This window comes from Haliotis asinina, chromosome 7, assembly GCF_037392515.1.
Source record: "Haliotis asinina isolate JCU_RB_2024 chromosome 7, JCU_Hal_asi_v2, whole genome shotgun sequence".
Taxonomy (NCBI): Eukaryota; Metazoa; Mollusca; class Gastropoda; order Lepetellida; family Haliotidae; genus Haliotis; species Haliotis asinina.
The window spans coordinates 58807971-58827289 of NC_090286.1; positions in this window are offsets into that span (position 1 = coordinate 58807971).

A 19319-nucleotide genomic window follows, 5' to 3' on the forward strand; every position below is an offset into this window, starting at 1 on the left:
ATATTACTGAGTGCGACATAAAACTAAACTCACTAAATTAAACTGAATTATCATTAGAATTTCATCTATTTTTAAACCATATGTTTGCAAAATAAAGAAAACAAACAAACAAAAATATTTTCGTCCACGAGCAAGATTAGTCGAATTAAGACAGGAATGATTTCATTTTTTTTGTCATGATACTTATAAACACACTTTCATTCATAAATTTACAACCTTCAAGACAATACAGAAAACTATGAAAATTTAAGCGGAAGTCCAGATTCTTGTACTTGTTACAAATTAGCGGAATGAAGTCCAAATGAGTTGAATTTTGTGCCATGATACTTATAAATATATCCTTATTCATTTACAACCTCCAAAACACATCAAAAAATGTATTTTGAGTAAAAGTAATTATTCTGGCATATGTTTTAAAAATCGCCCTGAATTCGCAAAATTGAGTCAAAATCAGTTGAATTTTGTGTCATGATACTCATAATGGCACTTTCATTCATATACATCCTCCAAAACGTTAGAAAAGATGTATTTGGATTGAAAAGGAAATATTTTTTCGCCCATGGGCGAGATGTCTTTGAAAATCGCTCTCAGTTAGCAGAATGAAGTCAAAATGAGTTGGATTTTGTGCCATGATACTCATAGATATATCCTCATTTATTTACAACCTCCAAAACATAGGAAAAGATGTATTTTGAGTGAAGGCACATATTCTCGCCCATGGGCTAAAATGTCTTTCTCCCAAGGGCGAGAGTTTTAAAATCGCTCTCATTTAGAGGAATTAAGTCAAAATGAGTTGAAATTTCTGTCATGATACTAATAAATGTACTTTCATTCATTTACATCCTTCAAAACATTGGAAAAGATGTATTTGGGGTAAAAGGAAATATTCTCGCCCATGGGCCAAAATGTTTTTCGCCCATGGGTGAGATTTTGTTAAATCGCTCTACATTAACGGAATTAAGTCAAAATGAGTTGAAATTTGGGTCATGATACTTATGAACATACCTATCCCAATTAAGTAAAAAATAAGCTTAATTTCGTGTCACGACACTAATAAATACACGTTCATTTATTTAAAACCTTCAAAGCATGGAAAAAACATGTATTTCTAGTGAAAGTAATTATTCTCGTCCATGGGCCAATATGTTTTTCACAAATGGGCGAGATTTTTAAAAATCCCTGTCAGTTAGCAGAGTCCAATCACAACAAGCTGAAATTTGTGTCATGATACTTATTAACATTTTTTCATTCATTTACAACCCCCAAAACATTTCTTCTGGACGAAATTAAACACTCTCGCCCATGGGCCTGCCCATTGGCCACTGCGAGTTTAAATTTTGAGTTTTTGAGTTTTCCAAAAACATTTTTTCATTTTTTCATCCTTAGCACATATACATAACAGCTGAATGTTTAATTTTGCCAAATCCCTTGTGAGAGAGTGGCCAGAGTGGTGAGAGTTGCTGGACTTTTGTGAGTCCAGAATTGAATTGTGACGTGTTATTTACAACTATGAAAAGCAAGGAAGAATCCGACCACTTTATCATCAATACCATTATAATAAAATGGATAGGTAATGGCAACTAACAGTTCGCTGGAAGCTAGAATACATACATACATACATACATACATACATACATACATACATACATACATACATACATACATACATACATACATACATACATACATACATACATACATACATACATACATACATTCCAGTAGCGATGAATGACCTAATGGATACATTAACATGTGAATGAATATGCCCTAAACTGTGCTCACTACTTGACATTGTGTCATTAAAGTAAACGACACATTGATACCAGGATAACTAGTGGTAAAGGAGTTTCAAATTCTCCAAATGAATGAATAACCGACGCCCTGTTTGTTGACGTCATACACACCAACGGAGAATCCCTTCTCAAAACTGGTATGCATTACTGCGGTGATGACAGGCCGAACTTGGTGGTGTTCTTTTCAGTGTTCATAGTGTTTCTGATATATACTGCAATGTTATTTGTATACATTAGCACCCCCATCCCTACTCTTGGCTTAGTAACCCATGTTCTCGTACTAACGGGATCGGGCCATCAGGCTCGCTGACTTGGTTGACACGTGTCATCGTATCCCGGTTGCGCAGATCGCTGCTCATGCTTGCTGATCACTGGATTGTCTGGCCCTCTTTCGATGCTTCCCAAACCGCCGCTATATAACTGGACTATTGCTGAGAGCGGAGTAATACTAAATTCACTCACTCACTCATTACACTATATTGGTATCTGGTACATTAATCCTATCTAAATAGCTTCGCAATAAAATTGTTGTTTTTTGTACATTCTCCCATTCTGCTGTGGAATGTCGCATACCTAATAAAACAAGGTGTCCGTAAAACACGTCACGAATTCCTATCGATCGTTAAATGGTCAGTCGGGCGTGGATTTTGGGTTTTTCAAATGGTTTTTCTGCGACAGAAAACAATATACAACTAGTACTACAGTGTCATTTGTATCTAAAACATAATTAGTTCTTTGCTAATTGATTAGCTCATATACATCACAAGCAGCTACCTTTTAACAGTTTAGCAACTGCATCCTTATGTGTTGGTGTTTGATTTCCTTTAATTTCAACCGACAAGAACTGATCTGCAAAAAGATTTGAACTTTACGTGTATTAGAAGTCTAACATTAATCGTAGAACTTCCGTGAGAATTGAGAATGTTAGGGAGGACTTAATTACTTTTCCAGAGTGTTTCAGTAATGGTTGCCTCGCTGATTAATAAAGATCTTTGCTTTGCCATGCTGCAATATGCTTCTATTTCTGTCAGTGCTTGTGGCGATTATTTCAAGCTATCTCTTAGGCGCCAGAAAGAGCCCTGCTTTCAACCTCTCCCGCACTTGTCATTTGCAGAATAAACACCTGCATGTTGGGAAAAGTCAACACGAACCCTGAAACGTGAATAATATTTTCAGTAATATCATATCAGTATAGGGGTAAATCAATCTTTATATTTGTTTGTTTTGAGTTGTAGAAGTATGTAGTCGGTGGCAATTCCAGTCGAACGAAATTCATAACAAAAAAATATAGGCCCTCTAGCCACGATAGGACGAGGTAAATAAGATATTATTCTATTTATCTAATTTATCCCTACTGGTCAATCACAGGCTTCGAGAAAGAACAGCTACCTTTGATTGTATTAACCCATTCCTGCCCCATCAACACGTAAACTTACAGACCTAATACTTTTCCATTCGATCACTTGTAACGATAACTTGAAAACGCCTGTCTTAATGAAACATCATTTAACCTAGTCATTGCACTATTTGTAGTCGTCCACCTCATACGCAAGAACTGCCCAAGAACATTGATTCATAATACTCATCTGTATTGATATAGTTTATAGCCGTGATATTGCTATCTAAAAGACGTCAGATCGTACTTGATCTGCATACATGCGGTATTTCCCATTTCTTACCTGTATTGACGGTATACAAGGCACTCGTTTAGACCTCTGACGCTTAATAATGATATAAGAAAATGCACCGAAACGTCGCAATTCATTACAAAAAAGAGGCTGTCCATCCGTACATCTTATTCGTACCTAGGAGTAATGAACACGTCATCATCCAATGTTTGTAAACTTACAAAAACTCTTAAAGTGTGACCGCCATCCCGTGGAGAAGTATCACGCTAATAAACAGGGGCTGCTTGTGACGCATCCCCTTGAAGCACCAGGTGGACAAGTGTTTCCCCAAGTACTGCTTTCGTAAAGTTTGAAATTAAATGACATATTTGTGTGAACGTACTTCTTGCGTCTTCACTTCTTGAAGCTTTTTTATATGACACTGATTAAATCTACAGATTTCAGAAGGCCCGTTTCTTATCGCATATCAGTTTCATAAAACATATTTTCACAACAGGTATCTCGAGGTTACAACAACATAACAAAAACGGGACCTTTCACAAAATGTCAGAATGTCAGAGTGTAAGTCTTTCTTCAATCTTAAGGGATTTCTGTATGTTTCTTTGCCTACTGAAACGTTCTGTGTGTTAAATCGAGTGGACTTGAACGACTGGTGTTTCCCAACAAGGATTCTTATGGTTTGTTGTATGAAAATCGATATTATGTGTCATCACAAACTACCGCGAATTAGATCTTTATTGATTTATCAATATCGGTGGCTTTGTTCATGAAAGTTCTATATATTTTTTTATTTGCTCACATTTATCTATACGCTATCTAGTTTTTAAGGTCACAGCATGTGAAATTATTTTTTAAGTAAGGATCAATGGCTAAAGCTATCATATATGCTTATTATTGGTGTGGTTATGCTAAATCCACTTTATTATACATCGTTTTAATAGTCATCGCCAACTTTTAAAATTTACTTAAGCAAAACAATAGGTCTGGATTACGACTGGCAATAATATGTTAACAAGTGAGAAAACATTGATTAAGAGGTAGTTTGCTAAAAAAATAATTGCACTGAAAATATAAATACTGCTCGTGCACCGAACGTGATATTAACTGAAAGCTTGCGTAATAGGCTGAAAATATTACAGTTTTTATTCCTCATCGCTCAGTATTACGCATGTTTTTTGCCCCCACGGTATATTTTTTTCAAGTCTGAGAAGATTGCAACTGTATTGCTTTCCCTGTAGCCAGTCAAAATACAAGCTATGGTGACTGTGTGTCACATGGGATTCAGAGACCGAGGTTTGCTATGCAATGATTAACAACGCATTCGTCGCTATTGAATCTCAGCCCTGCCATCTCATAAAATTAAGAAGCCTTTTCCGACCCTGTGCGAATTTCTATGAACCTATTCTGATCTAAGTATCTAGGGAACTCCAAGTCGTAGGCTTATACAAGTTCACAATACGGACAATGTTAGTTCGCATTATTACATTTAACTCCCACAAAAGCAAGAACATGCAGGGCATTTTTATACAACAGATGGAGTATTGCAACTGTTTTTCACATGCCTGTCTGCAGGCTGTTTTCCGATTTCGCTTGCTTTTCCACATATATTCAAGTTTAAGGATCAACGATATGTGTTTTGCAATCTGCAAATGGCGTATCTGAGACTCGAAATGGTTCCTCGTGTGTAACCCGAGACAGACATTTGTGGAGTTAAACTTGGCTGAATTCTGGTCATGCTGCTTTTGTGCTAGGAATAAATAATCACGAAAAGTGATGGTGCAAACGTAATACTGACACTCAAATTGTGAGTACAGAAATAACGTATTTCATATTGTGACTTAAGACCTTATGAATAAACACTAAACACTGTTGAATTAGAAAATAAATGTTGACAAAGGACAGTAAAATGACACATATCACAGAGAAATAAAATGAGCTGGTAACTTGTAAAATTAGACACATAGCACATACAATATTATATGAAAACTCACTGGAGATTACCAGTAACTTAAGGTAGGGACCATGGGGACTTACAGTACTTTTTCTCAAGATAGAATCGAAGTGTGCATGATTGCTTTAACAGTAAATGATAAAGGAGCAAGAGTATTCTTCGAACGGTTGAAATATATCCTCATAAAATGAACATGTTGACTCCCACATATTCATTCCCTCATGTTTATCACCTCTAAATGTCATTCGAAGATTTGTTCAGTGGGTTTCAGCTATTTAGTTGCCATGAGAATAGGCTTACAAAAACTGGTTTAAGTCCACTGCTTGATTCAGGAAGTGGTCGTTGACCTTGGACACAATCATGTCATCATAATGACAGACTGAGTTCTGTAAGCTAAAGGTTAACAGCAGACAAAATCCGTGTCCCAGTAGTATTTAAACAATACCTATAATAAGTTCCAGTCTGGGGTAAAACATGTTGTAACTTACTTGATATTCGAAATACCATATACGTTCTGTCACTCCTACGTTTCTTGGTTGAGATCACACTTATTTCCCCGGGAACAAAAAGAATTGTGAAATACAGAGTTGGTACACTATTTTATTCTATTGACGCTTTCAAGCGATAGAGATTCCATTTCCCCAGAGGCGTGCCGATCTGATTTTTATGACTTTTGCTTTTTGTATGTTCCACAACTGACGTACGTTTCAGACATTCTCATGGTCGCCATCGACGTGGGTTTAAGCGGTCACATCCATTGATGGAAATTAATGCTGATCCTTTATAGAGAAGTGATCAACATAACTGTCACTTCTCTTCACATGTCTGATTATTCCATTGCGACTTAAATTCCCTTGAAACAAAAATAGCCATGATTGAAGGTGACATAATTACATCATGACTGTCACCTTCACCCACAGTGATAGCCGTCATATATATTTGAAGTTGAATACTTGAGGATTTTAACTGTTTCTCTGTGCCCACTATGTCGGTATCCGGGGACATACTGGGCATGTTTCAGACGCGGAAAGGGGAGGCAGCCAGTGGCTAAGGAGCGCGCTCGTCAGGCTAAATCTTCAGATACAATTTTCGGTGCGACGTTAATAAAATCCATAGCTGCAGTTACTCTGCGTTATATTGTGGAAGTACATAGTCTTATTGTCAACATGTTCTGATGCTTTGGGGACCGTCAATGTTGCTGTTTGTCCATATATCCAGTTTAATGCTAACGGTCACCATACATGGAAATCATATGATAACTACATTTGATCTCCCTACGCGTCTCTTTCTTTCTATGTGAAACCAAGATTCTCCGTATGGTGTAATGTATTGAGTAGTTTGATGGTCATTCTTCTACGGAAAGGTCGCTGTGCTCACAGCGACTTAATTTTTTTTATATGACCAAATATTGCAAACATGATGTCAAATCCGGTACGCCTTGATTTTGATCACATTTTCTTTAGAGTAAGAGTTGATTGAGGAAACGACCGGGATTTTACCTCTGGAAAAAGAAATACTCGCCGTTGAACAACAAATCCAGATGAGACAGAAACTGAAGCCAAGAAAGAAACATGAAGATTGATTGATATTTCAAACTGAAAAATAAAATAGAATTTCAGATTGAAATGAACTAAACTGATGCAGAAAATTTCAGCAGGTGTCAGACTGTGCAGACTTCAGCAGGTGTCAGACTGTGCGATCTTTCGATGCAGATAGGCAAGATCCCCCTTCCTCTTAACATGATGTTGAAAATATGTTCTTGCATTTCGAAAAGGTGGCTAACATTTTGATACGACCTGTAAACTATGTTGCTGCAAAGTGTATTTGGAACGTTTATTGTGTCTTACCTACTCATAGTTCTGATAATCAGTATGTTGAGGCTGCAGGTTTTGAAGCACACTCATTAATTCATGAAGGTTATTGACAAACGTTTAGGTTTGTTAAGTTTTGGTAGTTGGAGGCAGTTTGTTTTCTTTGTAGATTTTAAGGATTCGAGGAAAAGGATTTAACATCTCGGGGGACATTCGGACTTATCTTGATGTGCAGAAGGTTGATAAGCTGCACCAAGCTGCTACCATTATGTGGACGTGCTTTTGGGGAATGATTTGGTATTTTGTGTAGTTGTCCGACCTTCATTTTTGTGGAAGTCGTTCTTAATTGTGGTTGAACGGGTTAGGCGGCTGGCTTTGTGTGCTGGCGATTAGGTGCCTGAATCTGAATGTGATTATGCAAAAGCGACATATCTGCTCCAAGACTTTGCTTACTTTGCTGTTGGGAAATAAGCACAATCTTCAGGAAACATTATTTTCAAATGAAGCTGTTATAAACCGTTTTTCATGTTATGTTTTTCCCTCCTTACATGCAGTTCCACGATATTTAGGCGTCGTGTTTTTGCTCAATTTGAACTAACTAAAGTCGAAATGCTTTTCCTTCATTTCAGCACATTGAACAGCTGAAGCAAGTTACAGGAGAAATAGTTATTGCTCGTGGTTTAGGGCAGTGCAGATAGCTTGGTGAACAATGTCCGTTAAATAAATTCACTTGGGTTCAGTGTTTGCCTGTGTGAGATAGGTCCAGTAGCACAAGAACATAAACGTTCTTGGTATTTTCTTGCCACTAGCAAATGAATTTTTTTTTGTAGAAGGTTATTAGTTGGTGAAATTCTTAAAATTTCAGGCAGACAGGAAATATAGCATCATTAAATATACGATGCATGGTACACACGTTGATCATGAATAATAGGTGTTTATGGCGGCCTTGAACTGTTCCTTAGCGCATGTCACAAAAAAATCAGTACTCAAAACCAAACATTAGATGCCAATACAGAATTCACATTGAAAAAACACATAGAATATCCAGTTTCCACCTCCAAGTCGATTGTACGATTCAGTCTATAACATGAGTAACTGTTTTTAGTTGCTTCATCCTACCATCACCAGCAGCCGAAGGGATGGTGTAAATCCAGCTAGGATCCATTCAGGTAGCAAAAGTAATGTGACATGTTGTTTGACATGTATAGCCCGTGTTTTATTGTGTTTGTGTCCAAATAGTGCTATTAGTTGTAACTTTCTACACTAGGTTTAATTGTAATTGTGATATACTAGTTTGTTTGCTGTCCTTCAACGACAGGTTTCTATTTACCTTTCGTTATTGTAGCATTATAACTTGTTTGTAGTCACGATATGACTGATTGCCGATGTGACTTAAAATCTGAACTCACTCATTCACTGTTTATTTGCTCCAGCAGCATTTCAACTGTTTCGTCTGTAAGAAATCCAATTAGTGTCACCATGCAATACGATGTCAGGACATGTGTTTATGAATCACTATCAAATAGTGATGATACTAGGTGTCCGAGAAAAGCTGAGCATATTCTGTCCCATACTGGCACCCATCATAAACACATGCAGCGTAGCCACGTTGGTCGCATTAAAAGAAAAGGCAGCACATGAACATCATCATTCATGATTTCTGCTAATGCAGGCCAAAGAACGAATATGATCAGATAACCTGTTTTCACGTTCCCTTTACACGTTGTACCAACGTCCGGAGAGAATTCGACATGACGTTCGAGCTCCACCGTCTATGCTACCCCTATGTTCCTGAATGAATAGATCAGAGAAAAATATAGCCCTGTTGCACCGTGACTATGACAGGAACGTGGGTGATTTAAACAGAATTGGGATAAAGCCATAGTACTCTAAAATATTTATAACAGTAATGATAGGGGCGAGAGAGGTGTTATGATGTAATGTATTTTTGTCTTTAGATTATATCAGTTTGAGCAATTAACTAAAATGCAGCGACAACACAACCATGTTTTACGTTGTTGTCATGGTTACATGGTTTAATTACGCACAGAGACATCAGTAATAGCATGATGGAATGAATGGCCTTACAACTGAAATGTTTTTCTTGTATGCCATGCTATCTCCCCAAGTCTGGCAGTTGACATTTCTAAAAACATTCTGCAAGTTCAGCAAACACAACACGCAGTTAAAGACACGTGTATATACAGGATATAAAATAGTTTTAAAAATGAACCTAAAAACTCCTGTTGTTGAGGTAACATGTTTGCCAGGCGAAAACATCTTGATGTTTATTCTTCAAATGTAGAGCGTTGAAGGGGCTGCATGAAGCATGCTTTCTTCGACAAAGAAGTAGCCTCAGTAGTTTTTATCGCAAGCACTGAAATAGAAACTCACTGCAGATTAATCGCACATGTGACCCATTTCATTATCAACACTGGCTCACTTGGAATATAAAGTCCCTGAGTTTGAACGAACGAAGGGGGCAGTAGAACTTTACTCTGGCGCTTTCAATGCTTTTCACAGATTTTGTTTTTGGGGCACTTTATGAAAGACTCGAAGTGTTGTTGTCACTTCCCAGCTATACTAGTGTACAGAAGACCCAGCTCATTGGTGACTGAGCAGCTGAAGATCACTCAGCTGAAATCTGCAATAATTTTACATATTGATTACTATCGATGACAAATACTTGCACAAATCTCTCGGGATCACAAGCCGCATCGGAGCTTAGCTCTTTCCTGTTCCACAGGAATATTTTTAATGAACTGATGCATAACACAGGCGATTAACCCATTTCCTTAATCACGAGAAATCATTACAGTGACCTATTCGTATCCCATATTTTGTGGAAGTCGCGGTGGGTTGAATGGTTTAGGCGGCTGAGTTTGTGTGCTAGCGATTACGTTCCTGACTCTGAAGGTGTGGCTTCGAATACCTCCTCATAGGAGCTCTGAGAATCAGTATGTTGAGACTGCAGGTTTTGAGGCACACGCATTAATTCCTGGAGGTTACTGACAAACGTTTAGGTTTGCTGAGAAAACAATGGCACGATGTTTCTTGTTTTACTAAAGGATAGACTTTGGAGAGATGCATGCCATTGTTACGTTTTGGTAGTTGGAGGCAGTTTGTTTTGTTTGTAGATTTTAAGGATTCAAGGAAAAGGATTTAACATCTCGGGAGACATTCGGACTTATCTTGATGTACAGAAGGTTGATAAGCTGCACCAAGCTGCTACCATTATGTGGACTTGCCTTTGGGGAATGATTTGGTACTTCTTGTAGTTGTCCGACCTTCATTTTTGTGGAAGTCGTTCTTAATTGTGGTTGAACGGGTTAGGCGGCTGGCTTTGTGTGCTGGCGATTAGGTGCCTGACTCTGAGGGTGTGAGTGAGAATATGCAATATCAGCATATCTGCTCCAAGACCTACTTTTCAGTTCGGAAATAAGCACAATCTTCAGGAAACATAATATTCTAATGAGGTTCTTATAAACCGTTTTCCATGTTATGTTTTTTTCTGATAAATCATTACACTGAGCTAATCGTATCCCATATTTACCCAATTAATCTGTCTCAAATGAGTATCATTGCTTTTGCACGGAAACATGCATGCACGTTACGTCCCATCAAAAGTTTTGACGCACTTAAAACACTCACTGAATGTTATGAATACATATGGTTACATCTCAGTGTGTTCTGTAATTTGTATTATTATTTATTAAGTGATAGTTACTATTGGGTCACTTTTCGTATCATGGTAATAGTATTTAGCGGCACTTCTTTAAGGTAGTGCTTTAGAGTTACCTCCCTTCGGTGTGTAAACATAAACCGGTCGCGAAGGTCCTATACTTCGCTGCAATGCTCAGGAATCAATATGTATATATAAAGCTGGTTGTTGTGTTGACGACACATACACACAGACTTACACACAGTGTTTTCTTGGAGTCGTGTCATCATTCGTCCTACATCCATCTGTCTGCCCCTTCGTTACCATTGACCTACATCCAACATCGCCGTGTTACATTCAATATGACTGATTCTCACTCGCAAACCACGACTTTGATGAGTTGATATCATATTTGTGACCCATTACTTTGTATTAAAATCCTCTATTGTGAATCATTGCATCTTGCTGTCTGCTCACTACAATATATATTGAAACTATTATACTTGTCAGTGTTATGTTTTGCTGGTGAGTGAATTAATATTTAACGTCACATCGGTAATATTTCAGCCATATCGTGACAGGAACTTAACACTGAAATAGAATATATGTGTAATATCAAAACTTGCCAACAAAGGACAGTAAAAACACTAGAATATCACAGATATGAATGAATATAAAACCAGCATGAAAAACTAAAACATTACAATTAAAGATGACAATACATTATAAAACACGGGCTATAGATCGCCAACAACCGAAGGTAGCTCACCATACTAGGGACCATGGGGACTTACAGTACCTTTGCTACCTACATGGATCCTAGCTGGATTTACACCATCCCTTCAGCTGCTGGCAAGTGTACAAAATGCTAGCCAAATTTAAAATGACAAGAATAGTACGATTAAAAACCTGGTAGACTTAAATTTACATCGAATGTTTTGGGACTTACGTACCCTCTCAGGAGGACAATAATTTTACAATACTTCAACCCCCTTTGAGGGTACAGCCACTTACAATTACAAGTTACTAATGTAAGCTACCAATATTTAAAATACATGCATTTACAGAACATATTACTCAAAATTCATCCAAAAAATCAATTTCTTTTAAAAAACAATAACTAAGTGAGAAGCAACAGTTGTAAAAATATCCTTGATGGTTTTGACATTGAAATAGCTATCCCTTGTGATGGAGAAGCAGGATATGCTTGACCGTGACTCTCTCATCACAAGGGATACAAAATGGATGATCCTCACCTTTTAACAGGTAGTTATGGGTATATCTTTTATGGCCAATACGGCATCGCCGCATGATTACCTCTTCAAATCTGGACTGACAACCCAAGTAGGTATAACCAACATAAGGTTTTATTGCATGTAATTAATTTATGCCCACTTGGGTGTCCCACTTCTTCTACATCAGATCACAGATATAAGATCTAATGATGGCTTTATAATCACTGTAAGGAATAAGAAGTGGTGTCACAGATTTGTTGAGTGCCGCTTTAGCAGTAAGGTCAGCCAGTGTGTTACCTGAGATTCCTACATGGCTGGGTAACCAACAGAAGACAATGTCGTATTGGCCAGTGGCAAGATCGTTATATAATTCAATAATTTCTATTAAAAGTGGATGTTTGCAAGAAATGTTTTACTGGTTCATAGGGAATTTCTTATACCTTTTCTCACGGCAACATAAGATTGGGTTCTCCCCTACCTTTGTGGAAATAACTGCAAAAGTTATGCACATGAATTGCACGAGGACCATGTATCAAAGTACTGAAGAGCAAGGCCAAATGCTATGCTTGTAAACATCTGCATTTTGTTAAGAATTCGCCAGTCTTTCCCTGATTTTGACCATTTACTGAACTCATGACGATAATTATTTCCACGTTGTGAATTTGTTTTACAACACGCCAGTTAATGTGTAAACATTATCTTTAAACCGTATGGGATCTTTAGCAAATTTAGTTTAGAACAGTTGACTGAAGTAAATGGCTGTATTTACACTGGGTCTAAACCTTCGATGGAAAGTATATGTACATCTCCTTTTTCTTGACCAAATATTGTCGGTTGTATAGATCTTGCGCAATTAATGTGTATGTCGTGTCGCAGTTTATCACATGTATCCATTTCAGACACCTTATACTTACTCATGGTCAACCAGTCCCCATTTCATCACCATGAATCTGACAATCATCTTGTTATCTGATATAGTACGGTAATTGTCAAATAATACCATGCATATATGTGAAAGTGATACGTACCGTATGCCCGAATATCGATATTACCTTGTGTTGGAATTGCCTAATATGAACATAAATACAAATTCCATTGCATTATATTCGTCATAGCATAATCGTGTTTTCATGGAGTACTATTACACGGACGACATAGAACCATGTGCTGAATGGTAGCGTATCCGGCCCCATCGGAGTGACGTATAGCAGTACAAACTATAATGCCTTAAATGTTGTGAAAGGTGAACATTCAACAGCTGACCTGTTTGAACATTGATTGAATGAAGCGTTACAAGCTGAAAGTCTTCCGTCTTGTCATTCTGATTTACATTCACAAACAAAAATATACTAATATACGAAAGGACTTCAGCACAATTGTTTCCTAAATGTCTTATGCCCAAGCATGTCTTGTAAATTATCTTTGAGAAATTCCAGCATTGCATTCAACTTCATCTGCTCATTTTCTATTATCGGAAGCTCGAGAATACTACATCATACTGACCGACTGCTTCGTATCAACTACTTTCAAGCAAACAATAGTAATTATGTTTGAAATCTTTCACGGTATCATTGATCTTACCACATTGACTGATGTTCTATAACAGTTTACATATAGTTTTTATGCCAAGTAGCAGAACACTGCATGTGGGTATGTTTGCTTGGACGACCTAATTCTGTAATACATAAAGCGGCAGCTGTAACAATCTGTCGTTTTTAGTAAATATCCCCTTGCAATTTCAGAAATGCACCAAAACGGAATAGCAACAATGTCGGGAAGGATGTCACCAATCTGATTATCAAAAACGTCTGAAAAAATGAATGTTGCGATTGCATGAAACACCATTGGTGAACACATCAGTACCTGGTAGCTGCCTTTCACACGAGATCTGCCAGTCTCCTCGCCAAGAAGGAATCTTTTGCCATTTGTTATGGAATGCCTATGTCAGTTCTGCTGTCATTTTTCTCCTCGTGCTTCTCGCCACAGGAACCTTTTGCTATTCCATATGGAATTGCTATGTCAGTTCTGAGAATTTTAAATACGAGCTTGAGCTTGGCGTCTGTAAATGGGCGATGGCGACTGATGGCGATGGGGATGTGTCTGAACACTGTCGCCAGTGAATATCCGTAAGGGGATGTGCATCGAATTATGGCACTACGATTATTTAGTTCATGTCACTGAGAGTCTGTCCTGGGGTACTGTCATTAGATACAGCTTGCAGCCATAATAAACACAAACCCACACCGTCATTGAGCAGCACCTTAAGGTTCATCCTCATAGATCTTCTTATTAAATGCAATAACAACCGTTCACTAGACACCAGACTTCGATGAGACTATTGAACCCCACGCTAAGTCTTCAAGTTGCGTTTTTATTGGTTCTGATTCTGACTCACACTGTCAGTGAGAAAGGGGCGTGTGATCGGACGACGTTCCTCTTAAACCTGTAGCCTCCTTCTCAAAGTCCTTTGGAAGAGTCGGACGACCACTCACCCCTGGCTTGGCATGGTCTCGACATGGGCCTTTGCAGAACGTGCGACAACACAGCATGCTAAAGTAGTGTCGGCTGACTGAACCTAAAAGCTCTGCTCTTCAGGTTGCCTCATTAATGATCATGATATAAACAACCACATTCACACACACACACACACTCTCTCTCTCTCTCTTTCTCTCTCTCTCTCTCTCACACACACACATATACATAAATTCAGTATTTCGAACCCTACATTCCCTTTTTTCACAGATATAAAAATTACCATCTTTTGCATATATTTCACACAGTTGCCTAGTGCGTAGGTTCGATTCACCTTTACCTTCACCACACCAACGAACACCTACATACAACTGGTACTATTGTGTTTCTAACTTGATCATGCATTACAATGTAATGTTTTATATAAAGTCGAATTCTTTCTGACAGTTACACAGTGTGGTTGTGGAATGTACAGTAATCTGGGTTATTACAGATGTGAAGTGTTGAACGATACTATATCACACCCGCCCCTGACCATTAGCTCGTAAAACTCTCATGTTATTTGTCGCGATGAAGTAATCAATAATCATCAATATTTATGTACTCTACGTCAAGATATTACCCAAAGGTGGGATTCAAAGTGTGTTTCGTGATGATGGAAACACATCATCAGGTATTATTCCTGCTTCAGTCGCTGTACTAAATCCAACGCTTTTGAAGGGATACGGAACAATTACATCCCACACTTTCTGGCATGTCATGTTTCGTGAGCTTAACGAGTGTGCAAATTTAAAGCCAGGATGAGAAGGATTTCATGCTTCAAAAACAGCCTTGCAGCATGTTATTGGCTATCACGCAGCCTTACGTTCCTGACTATGGTATCGGGAGGATCTATCCACGATACAGAATATGGAATCACATTATTAATATAAACCTCCGGCTATATTGTCTTTATGTTGTTGTTTTTGCAGAATGTGCCACGAGATAATGACAGCGCCATATCAGATCCTTCCGACTTGAGCTGGGTGACTGGAGGAAGCTGCTCCGGTTCTGTGTATACATGTGGAAGAGGAAAAGACGTAGACTGGCAATGCTGCGGATCCACTAATTGATGCATGCATACAATGATCAATGAATCGGTGTGTACTAGAATTTAATTCTCAGCTCCATTTGGAGTATGTAACCTTGTGCTAGGCATACACCATTCTCAGGAAACGAATTGAGACGCCAGTTAGATTCCCCACTGCCTATGTTTTACCTCGTGTTTTTAACTTTTTCCCAAGCTATTAATGTTCTCCTGGTAACAACATTGCTCCACAAACCGTTTGAGTGAGAGAGTTTAGTTTTACGCCGCACACTTCAACATCCCAGCTACATGACGACCAGTTATGAATAATCGAGCTTGACAATCAAGAGATCAGCACTTGAGAATCGATCTAACCAACTGGGATACGGTGTGACATGTGTCACCTATGTCATCCAGCCCGACCACCCGATCCCGTTTGTTGCCCCTTATAAGCATGGATTACCGAAGATCGGTTCTAGTAAGGATCTCCACGGATACAAATTACTTTCACGTCTCTGCTACAAAAAGCTTTCCAAAGCTTTACAGCTCAGTTTTGAGTGTTATAACCGTGGTCGTGTTACTGCTACAGAGCCAAAGACGTATGACGTTTGCTCGATTGCACCTTAGCACTTATGAAATGTGGACCCAAATACTGGTAATTCTGGAATACTGTGGAACACGAAGACAAAGACAACTATTGGATAGCTGAAAGACAGAGCTAAATATGAAAGAGACGAAGTGCTTTCACTGGTGTCGTATATTTCTTGTTCACAAGTGTTATCAGTGAAGTAGGTGAGTGAGTGGGTTTAGTTTTACGAGAAATTTGGCAATATTCCAGCAGCATCACGTCAGGGGACACGAGATGTGAGCTTCACACATTGTACCCATATTGGGAATAAAACCTCGTGTCTTCAGTACGGCGAGCGAAGTTATCAGTGAAAGGGAATAGGCTTTTATCAGATCATCAATATACCTGAAGCTAAGTTAAACCTTTAAGTCAACTTACCTGAGCAGAAATTCTGCTTCATATTATGCATGAAGACAAAAGATCGAGTCTGGGAGCCAAGTTGGAATCCATTGGGATGGCTATTTCTCTTTGTGTAAATATTATCTATGACGAAGGTATTGCACTCAACATTGTTGTCTTATTAAAATTCAGATGATATTTGCTTTCATCGTTGAGAAATGTTCCTGAACGTCTGAATATAAGTGTTTAACAATATCTGTGTTCCCCACCTTTACTAACAAATGCGTTTGCCTTTGACATATGGAATAGTGATGTAGAAAGTTGTAAAATTAAAAGAACTGAACTCGGCCATGTTATTTGAATGTAAACATCCAAGCAAAACATGTTGAGCTTCTCATAGCGACGGTATTTATTTCACTTTTCTCAAATACTTTCAGTGAAAATAAAGAATGTCCTGCCTTGATAGATCGTCTTTGTATGTGGCATTTGATTGTGGAATTGCTGGATCCATTTGCTGCACTTTCTGCGGATTTGTATGCAGGTTCAGAAACCTTTCTATTTAGACTCATGTCAAAACAGATAGTTTAGGTCAGTCGTGACGTGTCAAAGAACAAAGGAAACTGACATAATCAACAATCAACAACTGTCGTCTAAAAGTAGCAAAGTTTCCAAATGAATACAAATGATTCAGTACAGTACAGTGGCACTACCATTCCAGTAACAATATCATATATACTGGACAAAATAGCTTAGGGATATTAGTATTTTATGATTGATGTATCAACAATGTGTCAATAATTAAATACATCACTATTAATGATTTCAAAATTTACATATATCCATAACTATTTTTGTCCAGTATACAAAGACAGGTGATAGAAATGGAGACAGTGCTAATAATATACCCCCAGCCGCAACAAGGAAGAATTTTCGAAGAAATGTCTAAGCTCAGAATCTAAGGTGAAAAGTTGATGTTCACAATAACAGAAGGTCGTCTTGTAACGTGACGTATGCTACGACATTACGCTGAGGGATGGCTAGCGTGCCACCGGTCTGTATACATGTAAATGTAACTCCTGCAGAAGTGCCCGTTCTGCAACTTTCTCTGTCAGAGCAGGCTGGAATATTCCCGTTCTGATTCTCTAGGAATTCCCAGACTAATGTTAGCCTAGACAGACCCAGTAGAGATGTTATAACATCTTAAACAGAAATAATGCTATACATTGGCAACAATACTCAACAATGAATATAACGCTCCCAGACAACAACCAAGCGTTTTATGTGACACTTATACCATGTTGAAACAAATAATTTAATTATTAGTATATATAATGGTTATGTTACATCAGGCCTTGTCAAGGGGAACAACTCCACACTATTCATGTTTCTCTTCTGGTCCATGATTATGAGCACATGCATCAACAGTATCCCTGCGTTTAAAGTTGTAATCCCAGTTGATAGGGAGATACTCATGTTCTGTTGTTTATATTTACCCGACGAAAGTTGTTATTGCTAACAATGAAAAAGTCACGTAATACGAACAGGGAAATATTACCTTAAAAATTCCAAAATACTGTGGCGAATACTATGAAGTCTCCGCAGCACCCGTCAATCATGAACGTGATTATTGTTTTCAATTAAAGAACTTATGGACAGCAGGTTCTGTCTGCTAACTTTAAGATGCATTGCTAAAAAAATGTTTTGCATTAACTATTCGTTGCTCAATAATGCTGCAAAAACCGAAAATCCGAGTTTTGAAGTATTAATAACTGCATCCGTTGGCAGCTGTCCCAATCTTCTAAAGAGGAATCCATCCTTTTAGTCATCCTTCATTCTTTAAGTGATTAAACCGCTTCTTCATTCACGATTTTATAGGTCTGTTATCTGCGTTGAGCCGGCTTCATAAGCCCTACTTCATCAATCCAGAAACATACCGCGGCATTTACCCAACACTTCTTACCCTTCTGGTAGTATCAGTAGGCTCACATTATCATAGTTTTAAAGTTTGCACGTTTGCATGCCTACCTGCAGGCATGTGTACAGCCATTGAACCTCCTTTACAGATCGACAGCACGGTGTCTGTGTACAGCCATTGAACCCCCTTTACAGATCGACAGCACGGCGTCCGATGCTTGTCATAAACTAACGCGATGCAATATGTCGAGGTCACATTAATCATTAACATGCCAGTAACTAGATTGTTAGAATAACGCTGCCATAACAGTAAATGAATTTGCTTGCGTAAATTAACGAATGGCCTGTGCCTTTTGAATACCCTTGCTTAATCACGATATTCGTTCCATAAAGAACTAAACTGTAGTAATAAACAAAACACTGACATGAAAAGGTCAGCCGTTTCTGACACAATGTCAGGTATTTTTAAGACGTTGTGTCACGAGAGGAGGCTCTTTACAGCTTGTTTCTCACAATGAAATACAACAAAGACGAGCAAACGTTTGAACCACAGGCGATGCGACAGCGTCATACAAGTGAAGTCGAATGTAAACCAAGCAGCGACAAAGAGGCAGGCATCATTAAACTCTTGTCAAGATTTCAATAACACCATCGGTTTAAGAAAAACAATGAATTCAAAGTAGAACGTCTGTCCATTAATTTCTGTTTCATGTCACTGGACAAGGTTTTATTATTGGGAGATCATTATATGGTTCGTCGTGACCGTTGCATATAATCAAGGAATCCGCTGCACAGATTAATACGTCAACAGAGACTCT